General features: G+C 36.0%; 1 pseudogene across 1 annotated transcript; it reads right to left on the bottom strand.

Moving 5' to 3' along the window:
* Positions 1 to 1,555: 1,555 nt before the first annotated feature.
* Positions 1,556 to 24,671, bottom strand: LOC148938557 (sphingosine-1-phosphate lyase 1 pseudogene; annotated as a pseudogene). The gene is made up of 3 exons (XR_016143673.1): positions 24,573 to 24,671; positions 8,043 to 8,719; positions 1,556 to 1,731 (listed from the first exon to the last, which is right to left on the bottom strand). The product of XR_016143673.1 is annotated as a sphingosine-1-phosphate lyase 1 pseudogene (transcript).
* Between the last annotated feature and the right edge of the window lie 2,438 nt (positions 24,672 to 27,109).

Here is a 27,109-nt window from a genome sequence, read left to right as displayed (position 1 = left end):
AACATCAAAACTTAAAACGAACAGAAGCTATATGAAAATGTTAAACTCAGCTTAAGCATACCCAAAAGCAGTTTCATGTTATTTTCTTTTTTTAAAATATACCCCCTATCAATAATTACCTTTGCATACCAAATTTAAATACTGTTAAAATGCTTGGTGTGCAGTTTGAAAACGACCTTAAATGGAACTCCCGCATGTCCCAATTATTTAAGTCAGGTTGTTTTCTCCTTAAATCTTTCTCTCTTCTGAAACGGTTATCCATATCAATCCAAAACCTTAAAATAATTTATTGTTCTTATATAAGACCCTGTCTGGAATATGCTTGTCCTGTCTGGCACCCTGGGTTGACCAAAGACCAATGTTCTAAAATTGAACGTATTCAAAAAAGAGCAATAAAAATTATTCTGGGGACGGCCAATACTACATACGATGAAGGTTTGGCTAGACTTGAATTTATTACATTGGAATCACGACGTCACATCCTTACCATGGACTTCGGTCACAAGTGCCTTAGTTCTGACTATCATCGACGTTTTCTCCCTCCCTTTAAAGAAAATGCCCCAACCCTTCCTAATACAAGATTCAATGCTCGTAGAGCTCCAAATACCCAATTGGACCTGTATCCCCAAATGATGACCATGAGGTGCAAAAACTCTTTTGTCCCCTATTTTGTTTCCCATTTTAATAATTGATATAACTTTTGCTTTTTGTTTATCCCCTAACATTTCTGACGTGCTTATTCTTGCTTTTGTGCTATTTTAGCCAATAAATCATATTCTATTCTATTACGTATATGATTGGATGAGCCCCCTATTCAATACCTCGCTCTTTGCGCCAAAGGTTTTTTTAGTACTTTCATAAGAGCTATTTATTCTAACTAACGGCCGGTGCCATTAAGGGGTCATTCTTAAATAATTTGAAAAAAATTGAACTTTATAGTTAAGAGCGAGGTATTGAATAGGGGGCACCCCCCTCCATATACGTACTAAAAATATATGATTATAGAATCTCGTTTTGTAAGGTAATTAATAAGTTACATATGTTTATTACTAATAAAAACGTTTGTAAATAAAATTGAACAACTTTATAGAAAGACATTTAGCCAAAAAAAAGTAAAATTAATATGTAAATTTCGTTTTAATTATTCATATACGGTGAACCAAAACTTTTCTCGACCTCCAAATGGCAATTCTTCCCTCTTACTAACATTACCCACTTTATTTTCTCCAAACTTGGCCCCACCTTAAAGTAACTAGATATAATGGTAACTAGCATTGAAGGGTTGGATACCTTTAACGTGCATGGTATAATCTCTGAAGGCTCCACAGGCAAGATTAAAGATTCAGTTCCACAAGCGGTGACAATTCCATATGTATCATGTGATCTATTGAATATGCAAGCAACCATTTGAACAATCTCTCCTGAATAGGAACCTGTCTTGAACCAAAAACTCCTCAAACTTTTCTCGCCCTCCAAATGGCAATTCTTCCCTCTTACTAACATTACCCACTTATTTTCTCCCAACTTGGCCCCACCTTAAAGTAACAAGATAATGTTAACTAGCATTAAAGGGTTGGATACCTTTAACGTGCATGGCATAGTCTCTGAAGGCTTTGCAAGCAAGAACTAAAGATTCAGTTCCACAAGAAGTGACAGTTCCACATGCTTCATTTGTTCCGTTGAAGAGGCGAGCAACCATTTGAACAATCTCTGCTTCTATGTTACGAAGACCTGTAAAATAGCAGCCTTGTAAATTAATGTAAACATTTTTTTGTTTAGATACATGGAAGAAAATCTTTCCGTGCCCTGAACAAAAAGTCGTATCTCACATTTCATAATTTTGTTCTAGAATGATTGTATGGTTCTAAAGCAAATTTCAAGAAAAAGTAAAAAAAAAAAAAAATAATGAATCGTACAAAACTACAAGAAATTATGAAGAAAGATTACAATTTTATCTTTTTGGGAGGGAGGATTGAGGGTAAAAGATTGAATGCCTTTACCCACCTCCCCCTGTGTAAATACCTCACTTAACAAACTCGTGAAAGCAGATAAAACAGTGTCACAGAAGTAAAATTTATGCTTGAGTGGGTGAATCGATATGCGTCTGCAGCGGATGGTGAACAATCATTCTTTTCTTCATTTAAGGTTTTACTTCATTTTTGTCGTTTAAAAACGAAAAGTATTGCAACAATTACGCAATTTTATTTTTTTATTTTATAGGGAAGAATATCTTCAATTAAAAATAACTTTTCCATAAAACAAGTTTTTCAAAGAAAAGTGAAGAGCTCCACTAAGCTAAAAATGAGCAGAAATAAAGTCAAATAACCTTCCAAGCATAAAGCTAACACAAATCACCATTAATAAATAAATAAAACTAAAAAACAAACAGAATTTATAATAAATAACGGAATCAAACTAAAAACAAGCAAAAATTAACATGGATAGGGCCAACAGCCCCCACGCCTTCTCAAGACCAGAACAAAATTTGAATTTTACTGAAAAAAAACCGTGGATCATCAGTCTGATATACATATACTGACATTTATTCCTTAAAGTCATTAATAATTTTTTATTTATTAAAGGAAAAAAAATGAAAACATTTTAAGCGTATTTTGTGGCGGCTCTGCCGATGATATTGCTTATATACCTATATATTATTTATATACCTTACATATTATTTGAAAACCTGCATTCATTTAGTTTTTTGTTTAATTGAAACTCCCCTAAACCTTTCCTAAAAATTGCACCCTAATGCCCTTAGCGTCATTTGTCATACTAACTGTAGTGGTAGTATTAATAGTGTATGTGTCGCCTTTCGGTGATTTGGACATCTTTCTCATCAAGTCCTTGAATTTTCAACTTAATAGAATTAACAGTTGCTATGACATTACTGATATATCCTTTTGATAACCTGTATATTTATATACTTTTATGAGTTTTATCTGAATGCTCTTAGCCTTACAGGTAGTTGCAATAGAGGCAGTATTTGAAGTAGCAGCAGTAGTAGCATGCACATTTTGCCTTTTGATCGATTGATCTTCCCCTTTAGGCATTTTCTGAAGGTTCCAACTTAATACTCAAATCCATTCTTAAGATACTCTCTTTTGACAATTTGCATGCACATTGTGTCTTAATTTAGTTCAAATTTCCCCTCAATATTTTTAACGTCGTACTGTGGTTGTAGTAGTAGTAGTCGAAGCAGTATTCGCGCTGGTAGTTGTAGTAGTAATAATAATAATAATAATAATAATTTATTTTTAACCCGCTAAGGTAACAAAAGCGGAGTATAAGTAAAAGAAAAGAAAAAATACATACAAATCGACTCAATACACTAAATCACTAAATACATCACAAAATACACAATCACAAAATCACAAACCTTCACAAAACCTTCTCTAAAAGACTCACCTGAATGCCTTATTTCTTTTTGGAAAGTAAAGGTCAAATATGCATACCTTTCTCAATAACATACACTGTATGTCACCAGTGAAAGAATTGCCTAACTTACAACCCTTGTCCTGGGGGCTGTGAAGGGGTTGGCATCCCCAAAGGCATAATTACAGGATCTTTCAACAATACAGGAGAAAGTAGATGTTTTAAAATTTTTATTGGATGTTTGTTTTGGAAAATTTCGTGGGAGGGGGGCTGGATGCTCAATTCACTTTTCGATCTTGAAAATAGCACCATAACTTCCAATTTCTATTCAAATGAGCCTTATCCAAAGTTTATATAACCACCCATTCCATAAGTATCTTATATGGCTTCGGGGCATAGCTTACAACCCTGGCCCCCATGTACTAATGACCTACCTCAACCCCGAAGACCTTTTTATATGATCTTTAGACTATTTAGAACCAAATGGCTATCTCAAAATTTATATCGGATGGATTTGGGGGAAAAGACGTGGGGTGGAACTAGTTGCCCTCTTTTCACTTTCCAATGAGCCCCCTCCGAGGTTTATGCAACCACCATTTCCATAGAAAGCCTTATATGCCCCCGGGGCATAAATTGAGACCCATTGCCTGATGGCTGTGGGGGGTTAGTCTTCAAAGACATAACTACTGGACCTTTCAACTACGTTAAACAAAATGGATATCTCAAAATTTTGATTGGATGTATTTGAGGATGATGGGCGTGGGTGGGGATGGAGCTGACTGCCCTCCAGTCACTTTTGACAATTAAAAGGGCAATAGAAGTGGCAATTTCCAAAGGAATGAGCTCCTTTTGAAGTTTCTACGACAGCTCCTTCTATACGATGTGCCCTAGTTTAGAAAAAAAAAACTACATTGTGCATACACCACTCTTCACTCAGGGGGTGCAGTTACGCTACCTATGATCTTTGAACTATGTTTTAAACAAATTGCTATTGCAAAATTTCTATCAGATGCATTTCGGGAAAACATGACATATGGGAGGGGAGCTGCCCTCAGATCACTTTGACTCTTAAAAAGGGTACTAGAACTTCATATTACCAATGAAATGAGAGCCATGCAAGGTTTATACGACCATCCTTTCCATATTAACCTTATATGCCCAGGGTATAACTTAAAACCCTTACCCTTTGGGGGGGGGGGGGGCATTGTCATCCCCAACGACATTTCCGCTCCTTTCAACTACTCTGAACAAAATGGCTATCTGAAAATTTTGATTGAATGTGTTTAGGGAAATGATTCAAGTGGGGGAGCACAGAGGGCTGGTTGCCCTCCAATCACTTTCAACTATTAAAAATAGTACTAGCACTTTCGATTTCCAATCGAATAAGCCCCTTTTGAAGTTTCTACGACAACTGTTTCTATACGAATAGCGCTACCAATGATCTTTGAACTGTTTTTTAACAAATGGCTATCTCAAAATTTCTATCAGATACATTTCGGGAAAATACGAAGTGTGGGGGGGGGAGTACTTCCCTCCGATGACTTTGAATGTTAAAAAGGGCAGTATACTTCTAATTACCAATCTAATGAGCCCCATCTGAAGTTTATACGACCAGTCTTTTTTATAAAAGGCTTATATGCGCCCAGGACATAACTTACTCCCCTTGCCCTGAGGGTTGTGGGGGGGGCGGGTTGCCATCCTCAAAGACATAATTTCCGGACCTTTCAACTACAGTGAACAAACTGGACATCTCAAAATTTTGATTCGATGCGTTTGGAGAAATGATGGGCGTGGAGGGGGATGGTTGCCCTCCAATCCCTTCCTAATGTTAAAAAGGACACTAGCCCTTTCAATTGCCAATCAAATGAACCGAAGTTTCTACGATAACTCCTATAAAAAGAGCCCTGGTCTAAAGGAACCAAAAATTAATAAATAATACATTCTGTCCACATCGCTCTTACTTAGGCAGCGCTATGGGATCCCCAAAAAGATGCCCAAAAACGGGCCAATGTTCTGGCTTAAAAATTTACAGCCGCAAATCTAGGCCAAAGTGAGCCTGATGTTAAAAGAGTTAGATTTGGGACACCGGTCGTTAACATAACGATAATAAGGGGGTTCACCAAGATGATTAGGAGGGAAGAGCAAAAAAATAATTAAGTAGCCTATTTAGTTGACTGGGATATAATTTGGCAAGTCGGTATGCCGAAAAACTGACACGAATCTCTGTTGACCCGTTCACCAACAAACATCATCTTACTTGACTAACTATAGTCAGCAAAGTTTTCTACATTGTAGGCACAAGAGGGAAATAGCCAGGCCACAAAAATGGCGAAGCCCTAACCTCTAGTTAAGCTTGATTCCAGAAAGATTGATCTCAGATGAATAAGATTTAATTATTGCCTTTGTTTTTTATTATTTTTTTTTTTTGCCATTTTCAAAAAGCACCGAAATACCTGTTGTTGACTTTTTTTTCTTTTTTTTTTTGTTCTGTGTTGCATTAACTAGACAAATACATTAAAGCGATTAGTGCTATGTACGAGAATAACACTGCTGCGGTTAAGGTAGGAAATGAGGTTGGCAGCTGGTTTTGTATTAAATCAGGAGTTAAGCAGGGTTGTGTTATATCCCCCTTTATATGGATTATTTTGATGGGCCTTGTTTTAAGGAGCACAGGAAAGGCAATGGGAGACCACGGAATCAAATGGGGAGGAAAAAGTCTCCTGGATTTACATTATGCTGATGATTTAAGCATCCTAGATGAAAGTGTGAGCAATATGAATGAAGTTTAAGAGGTTTTGCGAGTTCAGGGTGCTAGAATTGGTTTGAAAATTAATGTTAAGAAGACTAAGTCACTAAGGCTAGGAATAAGTGAAGATGAAAAGGTGACGTTGGGCAACCATAAGATTGATCATGTGGGCAGCTTCACTTACCTTGGTACCATTATTAGTAAAGATTGTTGGAGCAGTGAAGATATTAAAAGTAGAATAGCCAAGGATCAGGGTGTTTTTTTCACAGTTAAAAAAAAGTTTGGAAGAATAGTAAGATTAGTCTGCAAACCAAGGTTAGAATATTGGAAACTATTGTGATGACAGTGGCCAAATATGGCTCTGAAGCATGGACGCTCCGAAAAGCAGATGAAGATTTGCTAGATGTTTTCCAGAGAAATTGCTTAAGGATTGTTCTGGGTACCCGGTCGACTGACCGTATTTCAAACAATAGGCTATACGAAAAATAGGGTTCAATACCGCTCTCTAGGATTATAATGATAGAAAGGTTGAGGTGGCTAGGGCACGTTGTGCGGATGAAGGATGAAAGATTGCCGAAGATTGTTCTTTTCGGCCAACCGTCTAGGGCTAAACGGAAAGCAGGTCGTCCCCGTCTGCGGTGGTAGGACGTCATAAATATAGATTTAAATAAAATGAGAACTTCGTGAGCGGGTGTGAAAAGGGAGGCTTTGAATAGATTGGGACGGAGGAGGAGCGTGCGTAGCTGTGTTGGCCTCAGGCGGCTTGATGCTGTGGTGAGTTGTTGGTAGTAGTAGTAGTAGTTGCATTAACTATGACGCAATAAATAGGTTGGGTTTTTGGTCTGTTGAGCTGTCATAGACTGATTGCCAAGACTGTATTAAGTAGCCTCAATTGAATTTCCAACATGTCTAGCTGTCTCCATTGAGGTACCCATCACGTTTCCTTAGTTGAGTTATTTGTTGAAATGTCTATACGGAGTTTCCCATTTAAAAGTGGACTGGGCTGAGTTTCCTGCATTTGGATGTCTATGTTGAGTTTCCTCCAGTGAGTTGACTTGTTTCAGTTTTATACATTAAGCAGGACTGGTTGTATCAAGTTCCTTTCATTGCGTAGTCCGTTTTTAGATTCTTGTTGGATATTTGTGATTTGATTTGCCTATGCTGAATAGACAAAGTTTTTAGTGTGACGTTAGAAAAGAAAGATAAGGTTTTATTAATTCAACACACACAGAACAAACAGACATAAACGGACACATATCCAACAGAAAGCTAAGCTCAAAGTGAAGGTCAAATTTATATTAAATAAATTTCATCATAAAATAAAAGACAAAACAACATTACTAGCAAGATAAAAAAAGAATTTAAATAAATAAAAATGTAAAAAATAGATACTAAAGTATATTTTACAGCATACATTCTATCTATATTTTGGAACATAGCCTAGGTAGAATATTCAATTTTTTTCCTTTTTTCATAATTTTTATGTCATGCTCTTGGGCTACTCAATTTTTCATGGGGGGGGGGGAATCTTCCAGGGGAGGGGGGGTGACTTTTCCGGAGTGATCGCGCTTAGCACCAACTGCTTATTCAAATCATTCCAAGCAATAAAAGGTTAAACCTAAACCCAAAGTTAGTATTTCTTTTATTTTGTCTGAAAGTAAGGCAAGTTAAAAAATATATAGAAAACTAGTTGAAAAAAGCAAGAAAAGCCACGTTTGTTTCTCCCCCAGAATAGAAAATCCATGAAATTCGCAGTTCCAATCTGAAAATCCCAAAGTCCATTTTCCAAGACAGGCAATTCCGAAATTATGTTTTTTCGACCAATGGTCCAAAACGCCAGGATTCATGTGTTGCGCTAGAGAGACTAGTGGCCCCCGTTCACCAACCAATATACCTAAAAAAGTAATAATACTCCACTTACCTGGAAACACATCAGGATGCAACGGATTAGAGTAAGCTGACAGACCATACACTTTCTCTGCAAGCTTTGACAGTTCTTCTGAATGATTATAGACAGTACCAGAAAGGCAACCTTTCTCCCAGTCATAACCGACGACCTTCAAGTATTTAGTAGCTTCTGCAATTGCACCTTCAGTGCCCAGCCCCTCCTCAGGTAGTGACAATCTTTGGGGGAGTTCCTTACAGCAAGCATTCATCTCCTCCTCAATACTTTCCTTAGCTTTCATAGTTTCCTCCTTAATTTTAGCTTTGACTTGAGGAATTTTCTTGACAAGTGTGAAGATAAATCTTTTCGTTCGTGATGTTAACGGTTCGTCTTGATATATTACATCCAGAAGCCATAGTGCTCCAATGCTAGCAGCAACTGAAGCTGACACTAAAAGAACTGGTTCGACCCCTTTTAGCCCTTCATTGGCTATGTTTCGCACTTTGGAAATAATCTCCAATATCTCTGTGTGAGCCATGGGAGAAGTAAAGGTTAAAATTGTTGCTATCACAGATGTTAAAGCAAAAAGACTAAAAATGTTCTCCATATTATTTGGACTCTTTGATTGGAGATAAGAGATTAAAAATAGAGCATTTTCAATCCAAACTTCAAACAAATTTAGATGATAAATTCGACTTCACGAAAAAAACAACCTGAAAAAAGATAAAAGATAATTAATTTGACGTTTTATAGACTGGTCTAATGGTAGTAATTAAACTCAGAAGTGGCGTAAATATAAGGAGTAAAATCAAAAAGAAGTAACGAAAAGTCAAACGTTTACAGACCGGTCTGATAATAATAATAATAAAATTCAAGAGCAGTGCAGAAGTGAAGATTAAACAAAAGGAAGCAACGAAGAATCATAAGTGACGCAAATCTAAAGAATAGATTCAAAAAGGTAACAGACAATGCTTAGCAATTGTAGTATTTGCGTTTCTAACATCGAATTTAGTTTTTTTTTCGTATTCGTGTAACTAGTTTGTTCCGCATATTTTTAAATAGTAAAATACAATTAAATCAACTGAAAGTTCCTGAATAAAAACCAAAAGAAGAAAATAAAAGTAAAACAAAATTGTACGATAATACAAAAAATGAGGAGGGAGTCAAATCCAAAACTACATGTAATTTTTAGCCGAATTTTTCAATATCCCTGAGGGAGTGCCCTTGGGTGCAATTTCCGAGGAGAGGGGGTGCACTCTCTTTATTCTCTCTCTCTCTAATTTTAGTTTCATTTTATTCTTTTCAAGTATTTTTGCTTGTATGTTAAAAAAAATGTTGTCTTTTAAGTTATTTTTCGTACACAAGACAATGCACCACTGCAAAAAAAATAAGTGATTTTGGGAGGTTGGAAGCAAGGCCATAACAATGGGGGAGGCGGTTACCAGGTTGAGCACCCCCCACCCTCAAAAATTTTGTGCGACTCGTAAAAATATAACAAGAATGCATGTAAACAAATTTTTAATACATTTGTTTTTTCTGTAAGCCCTTCTCCAAACAAAATCCTAGATACGCCCTTGGTTTGAAGGAATACAATGTAAAACTTTCCTTTTATTTCACTCAGTGAACTTATAAAAAAGAAGAAAATAACTACCCTTAGTTAATGTAACGTTGCCATATTAGAATGTAAAAATACTAAAATAATTTAATTTAAAAATTAATTAGATTTAAAACAAATAATTAAAATTAAAAAAAAAAGCTAAAAATCATATTTTTATTTTTACTTTAATCTATTCTAAAACGAATTCACTCAGTGAATTATAGGCAGCGCGCTATCGCTGCCTAAGTAAAGAACGATGTGGGCACAATGTGTTTTTTTGGTTTTTTCTCCATACCCAGGCACTTCGTATCGAAGGAGTTGTCGTAGAAACTTCGAAAACGGCTAATTGAATTTGAAATTGGAGTGGCTAGTACCATTTTTAATAGTCAAAAGATACTGGAGGGCAACTACCCCCCCCTCACTCCGCTCCCTCCTCTAAACATAATCCATCAAAATTTGGACACAGTCATTTTTTTCAGCATAGTTAGTTACTAAATAGAAAATATCTTTTTAAGGAGGATACTCCCCCACAACCCTTGGGGAAAGGGTTTTTAGTTATGCCCTGAGTGCATATAAGAACGATGTTGGCAACATACGTTTCATTTATTATTTTTTTCCTTTAGAGCAGGACACTTCATATGGACTGGGTCGTCGTAGAAACTTTAAAAGGGGCTCATTCGATTGAAAATCGAGATTTCTAGTGCCCTTTTTAATAGTCGAAAGTGATTAGAGGGCAACTAGCCCCCCCCCCCCACGCCCCTCATTCCCCCAAACACATCCCATCAAAATTTTGAGATAGCCATTTTTTTGCAGCGTAGTTGATTTCCAGATAGAAAATATCTTTTTGAGGAGGACGCTCCCCCACAACCCTCGGGGTAAGAGTTTTAAGTTATGCCCTGGGGGCATATAAGGTTTTTTATAGAAGGCGTTATCATAGAAACTTCAAAACAGGCTCATTCGATTGGAAATTCAAAGGGCTATTGCCCTTTTTAATAGTCGAAAGTGATTGGAGGGAAACTCGACCCCCCCCCCCAAACGCCCATAATTCCTCCACACACATCCAATCAAAATTTTGAGATAGACATTTTGTTCAGCGTAGTTGATTTTCAGATAGAAAATATGTTTTTGAGGAGGACACTCCTCTACAACCCTCAGGGCAAGGGTTTTAATTTATGCCCTGGCAGCAAATAAGGTTTTTATAGAAGGCTTTTTAATGGTCGAAAGCGATTGGAGGGCAACTAACCCCCACCTCTTATGCCCACCTTTTCCCCTAACACATCCATTTAAAATTTTGAGATAGCCATTTTGTTCAACGTAGTTGAAAGTTCTGGAAATTAGGTCTTTGAGGATGATAACCCCCCCCCCACATTCCTCAGAGTAAGGGTTGTATAGTATGTCCTGGGGGCATATAAGCTTCTTATAGAAAGTGCTGTCATAGAAACTTCAAAAAGGGCTCATTCGATTGGAAATTGAAATGGCTAGTTCCCTTTTTAATAGTCGAAAGTGATTGGAAGGCAACTAACACCCCTTCCAGGCCCATCATTTCCCCAAGCATATCCAATCAAAATTTTGAGATAGCCATTTTGTTCAACGTAGTTGAAAGCTCTGGAAATTATACCTTTGAAATTATACCTCCCCCCACAGTCTTCAGGGCAAGGATTATAAGTTATGCCCTGGGGGCATATAAGGTTTTCATTGAAAGCTTTGTTGTAGAAACTTGACAAAGGGCTTATTCAATTGGAAATTCAAAGGGATAGTGCCATTTTTAATAGTCAAATTTGATTGGAGGGATAACTTTTCTTTGAAAAACTTATTTTGTGGGAAAAGTTTTTTGAATTAATATAAAGAAAATGTCCAAGAATAGAGCCTATTCCTTGTAAAATTAATTTTTCAGCACAAGCACAAAAGTTATGGGGAAGGGGGGATAAGATCCATCTCCCTCCAAATTTCAGTATTTATAAAAAAAAATTCAATGATTTTCACAAAATTAGCACATCATTTTGCTGTTTTGACAACATCAAATCCTCTTTCAAGATGCAAACCTTTGCAAGTCCCGACTATCTTTTTTTTTTATACTAAACATTTTAAAGATCCCTTTTTATAATAATTTTTTATTTAAGTCCAAGAAGTAATGAACATCCACATTTTTTTAGTCATGATTTATGCATAACTTTTCTGTAATGTCAGCATCTAGAGTATCCAAAAACTAAGTTAACCAGTTAACCAGGCAATGCACGGTGAGGGGTCACCACGACCTAGTGTAAATCTTGGAGCATCATATGTACCACACAGTTCCACCATGTGTAGGTCTTTTCTTATACATAAAGAAAATTATATTTAACACTTGTGATTTATAGAACAAATATCAAGCAATAAAAGTTACATTTTTAGAATCAGAAGAAAATCAGCTTTCTGTTAATATATTAATGAAACTGAAACACTGAAAGGATATATACATGAAAATAGGATAATTGGTATTTCAATGGGGGGTTGCAGGCCAGCCATCCTGTGCTTTTGCACACCCTTCCAGCTTACCATCCCCAGATTTTTCTAGGTACCTATTGAGAGCTGGGTTAACTCTGGTTGAGCTTACAGAGTCACTCCACTGACCCCTATCTTAAACCAAATAACTGACTATGCCAGGGATCAAACCCATGCCTCTTGGACAAAGAATGTCAAACAAGCATGTTAACCACTTAGCTAGGATGGCCTACATTCCTTGTAGACAATTCAATAAACCAATAATTTTATGTGTGTGATCTTAAATAATTTTGATAATAATCATATTGATGCATAGTTTAGACTTTTAATGATTCATTGATACATACAATTCTTATCAATTCCTCTTTGGTAACAAGGTGTGGGGGTTTTAGTTTTACTTGTTTTGCTCAATTAAATACTAGTTTTTTACCCTATGTTTATGGTCCTGGACTCATTACTGAAAATTTCATTTTTCTAACCTAACCCCTTTCGAAGATAGGCTAGTGAAAAGTAGCTAAACTAAAATTTTACCAACATCCTTTGTATGGCTTAAAATTCTACCAAAATTATAGAAATTGCATTTTAAACTAGGCCTAGCCAATAGCCAATGGAAAAGTTATCAATATTACAAAATTAAGGTAAATATTGATCACCACTCAGAATCAGTGATGATTCTGATGAATTAATTTACAGTGAAATAAATCCCAATTGCCAAAGTTTATGTAATAATAAAGACCCAGTGCATAAATAATAAACTATATACCAAAGTATTCAGAAAAGTCCAATCTATCAAACGAAATTAAATGGAAAACAAAATATATATCCATTCCCCAGATATAGGGTACTTCATTTGCCATATAATCCTGCCATCTATTAACTAGAGTTCCTCAACTTAGTTTTAACTGGATACTGGATAGGGAGTGCTGTGGACAGAGTACAGAATCAACAATTAGCCTATATTTAATAGCCTACCAAATAGAGTATATAATAAACCGATATGTTGACAATTGGCTAAGGTTTGTTGTTTTTCATATATTTTGATTACTTTCATTGAGTATCTTTTTCTGGTTTATTTGAATATATTATGTCCAGCAACGATAAGAGAAAACACATAAGCCTAGTTAAGGTCCATGACAGATTTGCTGCTTGTTCTACTGAACTGGATGAGGGGTCCTCTGCCATAGAATGTGATATTTGTGAGAAGTGGATATGTGGTGAATGTCTGGACCTGTCCCTTGGAGAATATAAATTATTAAGCAAGATGATGTAGTCCCTTACCTGTTCCTGGTCATGTCCAGCCTGCAAAGTTAACCCTCCTCCCCCACCCCTCTAGTGAACAAGCTATGATAAATAAGCTAGTATCTGTTATGAATAATTCCTTGAAATCTTTCAGGGAAGATCTTAAGAAGGAATTTGCCACCACTAGTCATTTGACCCAAACACTTTCCCAACTGAGAACTGACATAAAAAGTGACATTTCTGGCCAGGTTAGTGATATTGCAAACAGGGTATCCCATATTGAAAATTCTCTACAATCAGTTTGTTCTGTTTCAACTGTTCAGGACCTAGTGGTTTCTACAGTGTCTTCTAAGTTGTCCCAACTTCCAGTAGCCCAATTAACCAAAACCAATGTTTGTCAGATAGCAAGCACGTTCAGAGCACCAGCATTTTGAAAGACGTCTTAACATTGTTGCATATGGTATCCCCACCCAGACTGATGATGCAGTTTTCCTATACAATTATCTATAAAGCAATTATGGAGCTGACATTGGTGCCTCCACAGCCCAAGTAAAAAGACTTTCTAATAGCAATCTTTCTAATCAACAATCTGGTAGCCGCCCTCCTCCTCTTCTCTTCTCTGTACCTCTTCTCTGTACCTGAATTTAGAAGGCGAATAATATGGAAATCCTTTGAAACAAAAGGATCAATCAGTTTCTATGGTGATAGTCCTAAGGAAGAGTGTATAAAACAGAAAGCTCTAGTTGAGGAGCTAAAATGCAGAATAGCAAAGGGAGATGCAGATTTGATAATTCATAATGGTGCCATCATCCAAAAAACTTGCCAGTTGGAGCAATCCCCCTGATTGCTCCAATGTCCCACCAATGTATGTGCCTCCTTCTACCTCTGTTAATTTTTTAAGTATTTATGGACGTGCATCACCAAATTCTGATTCTCAATGGTCTAGTAGTGAACATAATAATAATATTTCCCTGTCTGATGCTGAAATTTCTCCTGTTTCTTAGGCAACAACTTGCTTACCTGATGTTTCTTCTTTGTCATTTATAGTGCTGCATCCACCAACCTTACCAGTCCTTTAGTTCTTGCATCCTCTCAGATTCCTACCTCTCAGGGAATGAGGTTTCTTAGCTCCAATGTTGATAGCCTCCCTCGGAAGCTTTCTGAACTTTCCTTTTGTATGAAGTGTGAAGGAGTGGATGTTGCAGCAATTACAGAAGTTACACCAAAAAATACCTTGTCAGTCTTAACTCCTGATGAAACCAAAATCAATGGTTACCAACTATTTTCTAATTCAAATTCCCCACTTTGCCACAGAGGAGTGTACCTTTATATTAAAGATGGAATAAATGTTAGTCTCATTCAATTCTCTGAATACTGATGGAATTGAGTCTGTACAGATTAAAATACATAATCAAATAATTTCAATTTTAGTGGGTATTATTTATAGTGGCCTCAGTGCTTCGTTTGTTTTGGGCTCGAATTTAATTTGGCTTCCATTTTGTTTCTTATGGTGTCTAAACTCGCTAGCTATGATCCTGTCCTTATGAGGGACTTTAACCTTCCAGAAATCTAATGGGCTAATGAATCTGGTTTTTGTAATAGAGATTCTCCTTTTTCGTCTGCCCTCTCTCATAATTACCTCTGTCAAACAATCTCATAACCAACTCATTACAGGGAAGGTCAAGTCTCCAACATTCTTGATCTGGTTATACTCAGTAACCCTGACCTTCTTATTAAGAATGTAATAATCACACCTGTTGGTAGTAGTGACCATGTAGTAATTATTTCAGAGCTATGTCTGCCTGCCAATCAATCTTCCTCTAAGCAACAAAAACATGTAAACTACAAAATAGTCTCTGATAAACTTGCCAAAGTCAAATGGAAAACACTTATTGCTGATGATACTGGGGAGAGTTGGTCAAATGTAAAAACAGAAATTCTAAAAGTTGAAAAGTCATGCACCAGAATTTTTCAGGTAAAACAGGCAAAAAGTTTACCTATTTGTCTACTAAAGTAAGCAATCTAATGAACCAAAAACCCAAAGCATGGAATCGCTATAAAAAAAATAAGACCACAGAAAATTATATAGTCTTCAAATCCTTTCATAATCAAACAACAAACCAAATAAAGGAGTTTAAGAGAAAGTTTGAGGAAAAACTGGCTGAGGAAGTTAAGGATAACCATAAATATTTCTGGTGTTATCAGTTGCTGATCATGAACTGAAAGTTGAAATTTTCACCCAATATTTCTCTTCTGTTTTTTGTTCAACTCCAGTATTGTATATCCTACACCTCCTTTAAATGATGTATCCCATAATATGGAAGCAATTCTGATTGCAGATACTTTGGTTCTGAAGGAACTCACATCCCTCAAACTAAATAAATCTGCTAGCCCAGACGGCATTTGCCCACATATCCTACATGAATGTCATGCAGTTTTGTGTCAACCTCTTTCACTGCTGTTCAATTTATCATTAAATCTTTCTAGACTACCTCAGGACTAGAAAACTGCACATATATAAAAAAGGTAGAAAAGACCTTGCTGAAAATTATCAACCCATCAGCAGTTGTTAAGGTTCTTGAAAGAATAATCAATTCTGCAGTTGTTAAACATCTTGAAGCAAACAGTGTTTTACACAGTTAACAACATGGCTTTCATGGCTTTCTAAAAGATCTGTTGACACCAATCTCTTCAAATCATATGATCACATCACCAAGTTGCTTGATTTTGGGGTGCCTGCTGACATGATTCTGCTTGACTTTTTCTAAAGATTTTGACAAAGTGTGTCACAATCAACTTGCAATTAAATTATGTGCGGTAAAGCTTGAAGAGAAGTTCCTGCTCTGGATCCTTGATTTTCTTTATTTGTTTATCAATGTGTTCAGTTATTTGATGACTCTGGTAATCATATTCTTTCTTTCTCTACACATATTCTGAGTGGAGTTCATCAGGGAAGTGTTTTGCGTCCTACATTATTTAATATCTTCATCAATGATGCTCCTTCTATTATCAGTAGTAAATCAACTCTTTATGCAGATGACCTGAAGCTTCTTAGACCAGCTTTGTCCTGTGAAGATCATGCCCTGCTACAAAATAATCTTCAACTGCTGGGTCAATGGGCTGAGGCATGGCTTCTTCAATTCAATGTTGCCAAGTGCTATATCATTCACTTTGGCAAACTGAATCCTTGCTGCTCTTATGTTTTCTTAAGCAACCCACTCTCCTCTGTAAATAATGAGCAAGATCTTGGTGTCACTATTGACAATGAATTAAAATTCAGCCCTTATGCTAAAAGGTCTGCTATTGGGGCTAGTTAGATCTTGGGACTGATTAAGCATACTTTTTTCTCTCATTCCCCTAAAGTCATCAGTCTTCTTGATAAGGGAATTTTGTGTCCTAAGCTTGAAGTTGGAATGTCTCTTGCCTCTCTATATTTAAAAAAAAACATAAAAGTTCTTGAAGATATGCAGAGAAATGCTACTAAAGTCAAATCTGGGATGCAAAGGCTTTCCTACCTTGTAAGACTATCAAAGCTGATTCTCCCTTCACTTGTTTACAGGAGAAAAAAAGGGGATGTCATTTTAGCCTTTAAGTTATTGAGGGCTAAAATTCTCCCAGCATTATTCCCTACTTTTGGTACCAATTCAAGAACCAGAGGTCATCATCTGAAACTTGTCAAGTAGTCTACAATTTCTAGAGTCTGTACTCAATTCTTCTAAACATGTATTGTCAATAATTGGAACAAACTATCTTATGAAAGTTACTGCTGAATCTGTTGATGTTTTTAAACATTAATTTAAAAAAAACTTTCCAAAAATAATTTTTTAAAATAAAATTAAAGGTAATTTTAAAATTAACATATTTAGATACAAATACCTTTTCAAATTCAAACAAAAAACGACCAGAAATTAATATTAAAGAATAAATGAAATCCAAAACGAACAGATATTAAATAAACAATCATAACAAAAAAACATACAACAGGTACTAATATACATGAATAAACAAATCTTAAAACGAGTAATGCTTAAATTGAATATGCAAATCCAGCTTAAAACGAAAACAAATATTTTGCTATTAAAGTATAAACGAAACATAAAACGAACAGAAATTAAATATACAATCAATACGAACAAACATACAATATATATTAATGGAAATGAATAAATAAATCTTAAAACGAGTGAAACTTAAAAAGAATATGCAAATCCAGTTTGAACCGAATAAAAATAACTACAAACAAGAATTTGGGTGTCGCCTCACTGCAGAGGCCTAAAACCTGCTGCGTCATTGGCGCTTTACTGAAAACAATTCTTTGAAATGTTTTCACTTTTGTAACTTTAAGAAATCAAAAATTAATTAAGATTTTAGGGAATAAATATCAGCATATGTATATTAAATTGACAATGCACATTTTTTTTCAGTAGACTCATTTCAATTTTTTTTCAGTAAAGTACAAATTATATTCTGGCTTTTAGAAAGCATAGGGGTTTTGAACTCTACTCATATTAATTTATGCTCGTTTTGAGTTTGACTCTAATATTTATTTTTATTTTTGCTCGTTTTGGGTTTCATTTATTTATTGATACTGATTTGGGGTAGTTGTATGCTTGGTAGATTATATGATAGTCTGGACGCCAGGTATTGAAAATGTGAATCATACCACGACGGAATGGGGCTGCTATGAGAATTAGCCTACCCTCCACCCCTAAATTGACCATGCAGATTCAAAAATACCAATGGTACTTGCTTGCGAGCGGTGGAACACTCCAAAACTTGACATTTTATTATATTTTGGTGTTTCATGCAAGAGAAGGCATGTTTCACAAAGTTTGAGGTGCAGTTTTTTGCTGAAATAGAAATGCCTAGAAGCCATAGAATGTTTTCACAACAAGCTAACACGATTAGTTAGAAAAAATGGCAGAGTTAAAAAAAAATGGCAAAACTATTTGTCTTGAACAGTCTTGGAAAGTATAAACCAAATCAAATTGAATATTAGATATATGATGATATTAATTGTTGAAAGATCCATCAGTTCAAGATTTTTTTTCACTGTAATTTTTATTTTCATTTTTAATGCTGTAAGAACTGGAAAATAATAAATTTGTAATATACGAGTAATTCGTTTTCAGTGAAGCACCAATGACGCAGAAGGCTTTAGGTTTTTACAGTTAAAGAAGGGGCCAGTATCCAAATTTTGTTGCAGTGAAACTATATTTGTCTTGACCAATCTTGAAAAGAACTAACAAATTAAACTGAATATTTGATGCATAATGATATTAATTGCTAAAAGCTCATCAGTTCAAAATTTTACTATAATTTTAATATTTATATTCAATATTAAGTACAAAAGAAAACATTTGTAATATAATTCGTTTTCAGTAAAGCGCCAATGATGCAGTAGGTTTTAGGCTTCTGCAGTGAGGCCATACCCAAACTCTTGTTTGTAGTTATTTTTATTCAATTCAAACTTGATTTGCATATTCTTTTTAAGTTTCACTCGTTTTAAGATTTATTTATTCATTTACATTAATATATATTGTATATTTGTTTGCATTGATTTTATATTTAATTTCTGTTTGTTTTAAGTTTCATTTATACTTTAATAGCAAAACATTTGTTTTCGTTTTAAGCTTTATTTTCATATTCAATCTAAGCACTACTTGCTTTAAGATCTATTTATTCATTTATATTATTACTTGTTGTATGTTTTTTGCTATGATTGTTTATTTAATTTTTGTTTGTTTTGGGTATCATTTATTTTTTAATAGTAATTTCTGTTCGTTTCGAGTTTGAATTTTAAAACTTATTTGTAAACTGAGGTTAAGTTCAAAATGGCATATACTTGTCTTTGAAAACTTATTTTTTGGAAAGTTTTTTTTTTAAATAATTTTTGTTCGTTTTTTATTGCAAAAATTTTCAAGTTTTTATGGCATGGAGGAGGGGGGGTACTTACTGTCTGATTATTCTTGACTTTAAAAAACAGATCTAGAACTTTCAATTTAAATTGAATGTGGCTTTTTTCAAAGCCTATACAATTACCTCTTTGATAAAAACCTTATATATGAACAATAGACAGCTTGCATAACTTATGGACAGCGATTGACAACAATGAATGGATTGAAAAAATAGCTCCAATAAGGGGATTTAGACCATTTCACTTGCTGACACAAAGAAATCACGACTGTTTGGAATTTACCTTAATAGGATTTTGTGTGCCAAAGCAATTTTGCATCTATCATAGAGTATGTGTTTTAACCTTAAAGTTGGATAATTATAATAGATTTCCTATGTGTTCTTCCCATACAAAACACCTTCCCATAAGTTATAAACCTCCCTTAATAATTTATTCCCCAGGGCATAACTTAAAACGCCTACCACCGGGCCCTGATGGGCTGTGTTGACACCGGAGTTTTTTGTTATCAGAATATTGAACTATTTTAACAAAATGTCTATCTCAAATTTTTTATCTGGTGCATTTATGGCTGGGAGCGGGGGGGGGGGGTAGTTACCCTCCAATCTCTTTTGACTCTTAAAAAGTGAACAAGAACTTTCAATTTTCAGCCAAATGAGCCCTCTCTAAAGTTTATACAAGCATCCCTTCCATAAGAAATAATGAGAAGGATTTGGAGAATCCTTAAATTACAACCCTTGCCCTGAGGGTTGTGGGGGAGTTGTCATCCTCAAAGACCTAATTTCCAGAACTTAAAACTACGTTTAATTAAATGGCTGTTTAAAAATTTTGATTGGATGTGTTTGGGGAAATGATGGGCGTCGGGGGGAGGGGGCTAGTTGCACTCCGATCACTTTCGAATATTAAAAAGGGCACTAGCCCTTTAATTTCCAATCGAATGAGCCTGTTTTGAAGTTTCTATGACAACACCTTCTATAAAAACCTTATATGCCCCCAGGGCATAACTTAAAACCCTTGCCCTGAGGGTTGTGGGGGAGTTTCCTCCTCAAAAATACATTTTCTATCTCGAAATCAACTATGCTGAACAAAATTTTGATTGGATGTGTTTGGGGAAATGATCGGCGTGGGGGAGGGGGGTAGTTAAACTCCAATCACTTTTGACTATTAAAAAGGGCACTAGCCCTTTCATTTTCAATCGAATGAGCCTGTTTTGAAGTTTCTCCGACAACACCTTCTATAAAAACCTTACATGCCCCCAGGGCATAACTTAAAACCCTTGACCTGAGGGTTGTGGGGGAGTATCCTCCTCAAAACATATTTTCTATCTGGAAATCAACTACGCTGAACAAAATGGCTATCTCAAAATTTTGATTGGATGTGTTTGGGGAAATGATGGGCTTCAGGGGGAGGGGGGCTAGTTGCACTCCAATCACTTTCAACTATTAAAAAAGGCACTAGCCCTTTAATTTCCAATTGAATGAGCCTGTTTTGAAGTTTCTACAACAATGCCTTCTATAAAAAGCTTATATGCCCCCAGTGCATAACTTAAAACCCTTGCTCCGAGATTTGTGGGGGATTGTCCTCCTCAAAAACACATTTTCTATCTGGAAATAAACTATGCTGAACAAAATGGCTATCTCAAAATTTTGATTGGATGTGTTTGGGGAAATTATGGGCGTGGGTGGGCTAATTACACTCCAATCACTGTTGACTATTAAAAAGGGCACTAGCTCTTTAATTTCCAATCGAATGATCCTGTTTTGAAGTTTCTACGACAACGCCTTCAATAAAAACTTTATATGCCCCTCGGGCATAACTTAAAACCCTTGCCCTGAGGGTTGCTGGGGAGTATCCTCCTCAAAATATATTTTCTATCTGGAAATCAGCTTCGCTGAACAAAATGGCTATCTCAAAATTTTGATTGGAGGTGTTCTGGGGAATGATGGGAGTGGGGGGGGGTTGCCCTCCAATCATTTTTGACTATTAAAAAGGGCACTAGAACTCTCAATTTCCAATCAGAATGAGCCTGTTTTGAAGTTTCTATGACAATGTCTTCTATAAAAAACCTTATATTCCCCCATGGCATAACTTAAAACCCTTGCCCTGAGGGTTGTGGGGAGTGTCCTCCTCAAAAATATATTTTCTATCTGGAAATCAACTATGCTGAACAAAATGGTTATCTGAAAATTTTGATTGGATGTGTTTGGGGAAATGATGGGTGGGGGGGGGGGGGTGAGCTAGTTACACTCCAATCACTTTGGACTATTAAAAAGGGCACTAGCTCTTTAATTTCCAATCAAATGAAGTTTCTACGACAATGCCTTTTATAAAAGCCTTATATGCCCCCAGGGCATAACTTAAAACCCTTGCCCTGAGGGTTGTGGGGGAGTATCCTCCTCAAAAATAATTTTCTATCTGGAAATCAACTATGCTGAACAAAAAGGCCATCTCAAAATTTTGATTGGATGTGTTTGGGGGAATGATGGGCGTGGGGGGGCTAGTTTCCCTCCAATCATTTTTGACTAATAAAAAGGGCACTAGAACTCTCGATTTCCAATCGAATGAGCCTGTTTTGAAGTTTCTACGACAGCGCCTTCTATAAAAACCTTATATGCCCCCAGGGCATATCTTGAAACCCTTGCCCTGAGGGTTGTGGGGGAGTGTCCTCCTCAAAACATATTTTCTATCTGGAAATCAACTGCGCTGAACAAAATGGCTATATCTAAATTTTCATTGGATGTGTTCGGGGGAAAAATGGGCATGGGGGGGGCTATTTGCCCTCCAATCACTTTCGACTATTAAAAAGGGCAGTAGCTTTTTGAATTTCCAATCAAATGAGCCTTTTTTGAAGTTTCTATGACAACACCTTCTATAAAAACCTTATATGCCCCCAGGGCATAACGTAAAACCCTTGCCCTGAGGGTTGTGGAGGAGTGTCTTCCTCAAAAACATATTTACTATCTGGAAATAAACTACGCTGAGCAAAATGGATATCTCACTATGTTCAGGGGATATGTTTGGGGGAAATGATGGGCGTGGGGGAGGGGTCTAGGTGACCTCCAATCACTTTTGACTATTAAAAAGGGCACTAGCCCTTTAATTTCCAATCAATTGAGCCTGTTTTGAAGTTTCTACAACAATGCCTTTTACAAAAACCTCATATGCCCTCAGGATATAACTAAATACCCGTGCCCTGAGAGTTATGGGGGAGTGTCCTCATCAAAAACATATTTACCATCTGGAAATCAACTATGCTGAACAAAATGGCTATCTCAAAATTTTGATTGGATGTGTTTGGGGGAATTGTGGGCGTGAGGGGGGGGGGGCTAGTTACCCTCCAATCATTTTTTAGTATTAAAAAGGGCACTAGAACTCTCAATTTCCAATCGAATGATCCCCTCTGAAGTTTATACAACAACCCCTTCCATATGAAATGCCTCTGGAAAAAAAAAAATTAATAATAATAAATAATAAACATTGGAGCCATATGGCCTTTACTATAGGCAATGCTACAGTGTTGCCTCTGAAAGGCTAGATGCTGAGTGGTCCTCTAGAGAGTGTAAGCTCAATTGGGATGCTACTGAAGATGGAACAGCACCTGGTCACTAGTGAACCTGCATTTACACATTAGGGGGGTGAGGGTATATATTCTGTGAGTATATATGCTCTAAGAAATTCATGAATTTCTTAGAAAAACTGGAAAAACAAGCATTGAAGTTAAGATAAAGGCTCTCCCCCTGCAAAATGTGTTAACTAGGATTATTCTACATATTATGGAGCAAGATTTGTTTTCTTAAGATGTTTCCTTTTGTCCAGCTGGACTACTAGGCTTAAAATACTGGTTGGCCAGTTGGCTAATTTAAAGATTTGTATATATATTCACTGCCAAATTAGCCACCTGGTGGTATCCTAAATACAACTAGGCCTAGGCCCTAGTCATAATTCCAGAGCTCTACAAGGAGAAATTCTTAGATTGCTCTTAGCTCCAATTTACAGTAATCTACATTATGTAATCATTACAGCCATGACAGCAGTTATGCTGTCATGTATGTAACCTTTCAAGTCCTAGTAATAAGAAACAGGCAGAGATAGTAGCTTGATAACACTATCCCAGGGTATATCTTAGGTCCTGGATTCATTCCTTAATGTTTAATTCAACTACCATCTACTTTCCAAGATTGCAAGAAACCCCTAAGCTAGGACTGTACCAATTTAATCAAGATATTTATTGAAGATTAGGCTAGGCACTGGGTAAAGTTCTACGAAATCATATTATTGAGTTAGGACTAAAGTGAATACACCATTTGATGCCTTTTTTATGCTGATTACGAATATAATAAGCATTTCTATCAGAAATGAATTTCAGCCCCCCCCCCTTATGTAGGCTATACCTAACCTAACCTAACCCTGAATTGGCATATATAGGGGGGGGCTGAAATTCTCCAATAGAAATGCTTATTATATTCGTAATCAGCATAAAAAAAGGCATCAAATGGTGTATTCACTTTAGTCCTAACTCAATAATATGATTTCATAGAACTTTACCAGGCACTGTTTGATATATCTGGTCTTACACTGTGTATGATGCTTTTGATGGGTGGAGGAACCTATTCACACAGATTATACAGAAATAGATATTCAACAGCGTAATAAGCTAATTAGAACTGTATATGACACCATTAGGGGATGAGGTCATGGGTGTAGGGAGGGGGGCAGCTGCCCCTCCTAGACCTTCAAATTTACATTAGATATGGCTGAAAAAGCAGATGGTTGGAAAAGCAGTTGATAAAAGGTAGATGGTTGAAAAAACTGGAAATAAACAGAAATGTCCAAATATCAGTTCTACTATTTGGACATTCATCAATATGCTGACAATCATCAAGATGCTGAAGCATACTGATGATTTATAATTTTTGGTGATTAAGGATTTCATATGTATGATACAGCTTGCTGGCTATGTAAGTTTTGTGAACTGCCAATATAACTTTGGCCCCCCCCCCCTGTCCTTCATCACAGAAGTGGCTGCCCCCTCCCCTAGGCAAGAAGCTACATACACCCACGCCAACATAACTTCATCTCCCCCTCCATCATACAATCGACTGCCCCCCCCCCTAGACAATATGCTGCCTATGCCCATGGATGGGGTGCATTTGGGAGTGAATTGGCTAGCTTAATACATTTTGAAAGAGCCTAAACATGCACTGAGCAGTGTGTTCACCTTATGTATGTATTTACACCATTATCAACTGTGGAACTAATAATTGTGTTCTAAACAAAGTAAATTATTCCGATATGAAACTATAATTTAAATAAGATTTACTTGGGCACAACTTACAAATAAGCAAGTTTTTAGTGTTTAAAATCAACGCTAACTAAGGCAACATTCAGTGTTTCCACTTCCAATCTCTTGAAATCCCTAAGAGGCTAGTGGAATATCCCTAGAAATCTCGATTTTCAATACCGAAATCCCTATAGGTTTCCCCATTTTCGGACTTCTTTCCAAGTCTTTATTAAAGCCTCGTTATGCTGACTTTTAATAGCATTTGTAAAAGATAACTGATTTTACAATTAAAGACTTTTTACTTCTACCAAAATATCTTCTTTTGAGGTTTAAAACAATACTTTTTATTTATTTATTAGTTAAGTTCGGTTTTGTTTATAGATTTCGGTGCCAGATTTTAGATTCTGGACCATATAAATGTATTTTATTTATTTGTTTTTCTTTGCCATTATTTTTTTCGTCTCTATTACTATTTTTGCAACACCCTAGTTTTATTTGAATTGGTACGATGGATTGGCATGAATGTTATCCAGCCAGTCGCTTTTTCAAGCAACATTTTTTTTTAAAAACGTTTTTACATTTTTTATATAGAGTCGTGATTATGTTAAAAAAAAAAAAAAAATATGAAAAAAAAAATTTTCTGTCGACGGATCTGTCAAAAGGTGGCTGAAAATATAAAACTTAAGGATAGAAAGTTGCTTAAAATGTACTTTGAGTAATACAGAAAAGGTAAAATATAAAACAATACTTAGGCATTATTCACATTCGTAATAGGGTATAGTAAGACGAAATAGATTAAGTAACAAAAATAGATTCAAATCTTTTTCTGCTATGCATGACCAATCAGAGGGCTTAAGTTGTTGCGTCAGCAGCTCAGTGGATATGGTAGTGAATATAAATAAATATTTATTTTAAACGGTTATTTTTGGTAATTTGGGTTATAAGGCCACACTGCTTGACACATCGATGTGAAAAATGCATCAATTCCTCAGAATACGGTTATATTGACAAAAGAAAAACAAGAAAAATCAGCTTTTAGTCAGAATCAGATTCAATACCTTCTTCCTTTTTTCTGATGGGAGCTGAAACCTTGACTATTTTCATGTTGAGCAGTAAAATATCTCCAAAAATCCCTGGGGTACTTTATTGGGCCCGCTTCATACTATGTTTTGTCTTAAGAATCCCACGTAACGTATTCGTTATAAGCTTGTTCCGTCTGTCCGTCTTTATGATTTTCACAGTACTAAAAAACCTTTCGACGACAACGTTGGAGAAAGGAAGAGAAAACACACATATTACTGCCAATTTTAGATTTTTGTATAGCTCGGTTCCGGAAGAGCTTTTCTTTGAAAAAAAAGAAACAAAAGTAGATTACCGTATCCATATTATTCAATATTTTCAACATTAATAAGACTTTGCTTCACCCACTCCTGTTAGATTTTGTTTCCATCCCATGATAATTTCCCCTAATTTCGAATGAAGGGTTGGAGAGAACCAGGCCGTAGTGACTGAGCTGATACAGGGTCAACCATTCGTGCATATTTGTAAATGTCAAAATCGAAACGAAATTCAGTTTGAATCTCCTGCACAGCTTCGATGTAAGAAGATTGTGCGGCTCTGAGGATCTTTTCAACTGCGTCTTGGGGTGCACCAGGATCTGATTTTAGCCCCAAGAAGGAGTTCAGCCCATTTGGATCCAGATAATACTTTCGAGGGGAAGGTAAAAACTTGGGCCATTCTCATTAAGATGAAATGCATTTGTTGACTTCACATAGTCCTACTTTATAAAGCTCAAAGACAATTCCTTGAAAAGACATTCAGTCTCTAGTTTTAGGCAATAAAACGGTGGTTTGTCAACTTGAAAAGCTACATTGAATTCAGAAGAAATCCCAATGCAAAGGAAACAAATTCAGACATGTTCATGACTGGGTTCAGATTTGTGTATACAAGCTCATTGAGCTCTATTGGATCATCAACTAGTAGAAGTTTGCAGTAGGCACCAAGAGCATTCAATTGTTCCAAAATTCTGCCCACAGCAGCTTCGACTGAAAGCCATCGTGTCTACCCAAACTCCAGAATCTTATGCATGTCAACTTGGCAGAACTTTTGAAATTCAAGGAAAAGCGTTTTGCCTTTTGTGACTAAGAACCTCTAAGAAACAAAAGAGCCTGTCAATTTTGATAGATTTTTATATATAGTAGCTGTTCCATTTTGTCTTTTATCAAGTTCATTTTTTTAATCAAAGTAATGTAACCTAATTTCATGACAACTTTACAGATGTATAGCACAGCAGACAAGGGGATATCAATGAGCATCAACTGGCTTTCAATCACCTTAAAATAACCATCTTGTAAATGAAAACATTCCTTATTGACAAGAAAGTCATGATACCATTGAAAGAACAAAATGTGTGAAATGTCAGTAAAAGGTGACAGATCACATTGTATCCCAAATTTATTCAATTTTTGGTGTCAAAGGGTAGCAGCAACTTTTGATCGCAGTTCAAATATCAAGAATCAGCATGAGGCAGGGACGCTGTGGAAACAGGAAAAGGCAGAGAAGTTTTAATGAAAATATCACACAAATTGCTA

Source organism: Artemia sp. Qi Xiang Cuo, unplaced genomic scaffold (assembly GCF_049724085.1).
Source record: "Artemia sp. Qi Xiang Cuo unplaced genomic scaffold, ASM4972408v1 HiC_scaffold_3138, whole genome shotgun sequence".
NCBI classification, from domain to species: Eukaryota; Metazoa; Arthropoda; class Branchiopoda; order Anostraca; family Artemiidae; genus Artemia; species Artemia sp. Qi Xiang Cuo.
The sequence above is the reverse complement of the archived record's forward strand: the minus strand, read 5'-3'. Positions and strand labels throughout refer to the sequence as shown.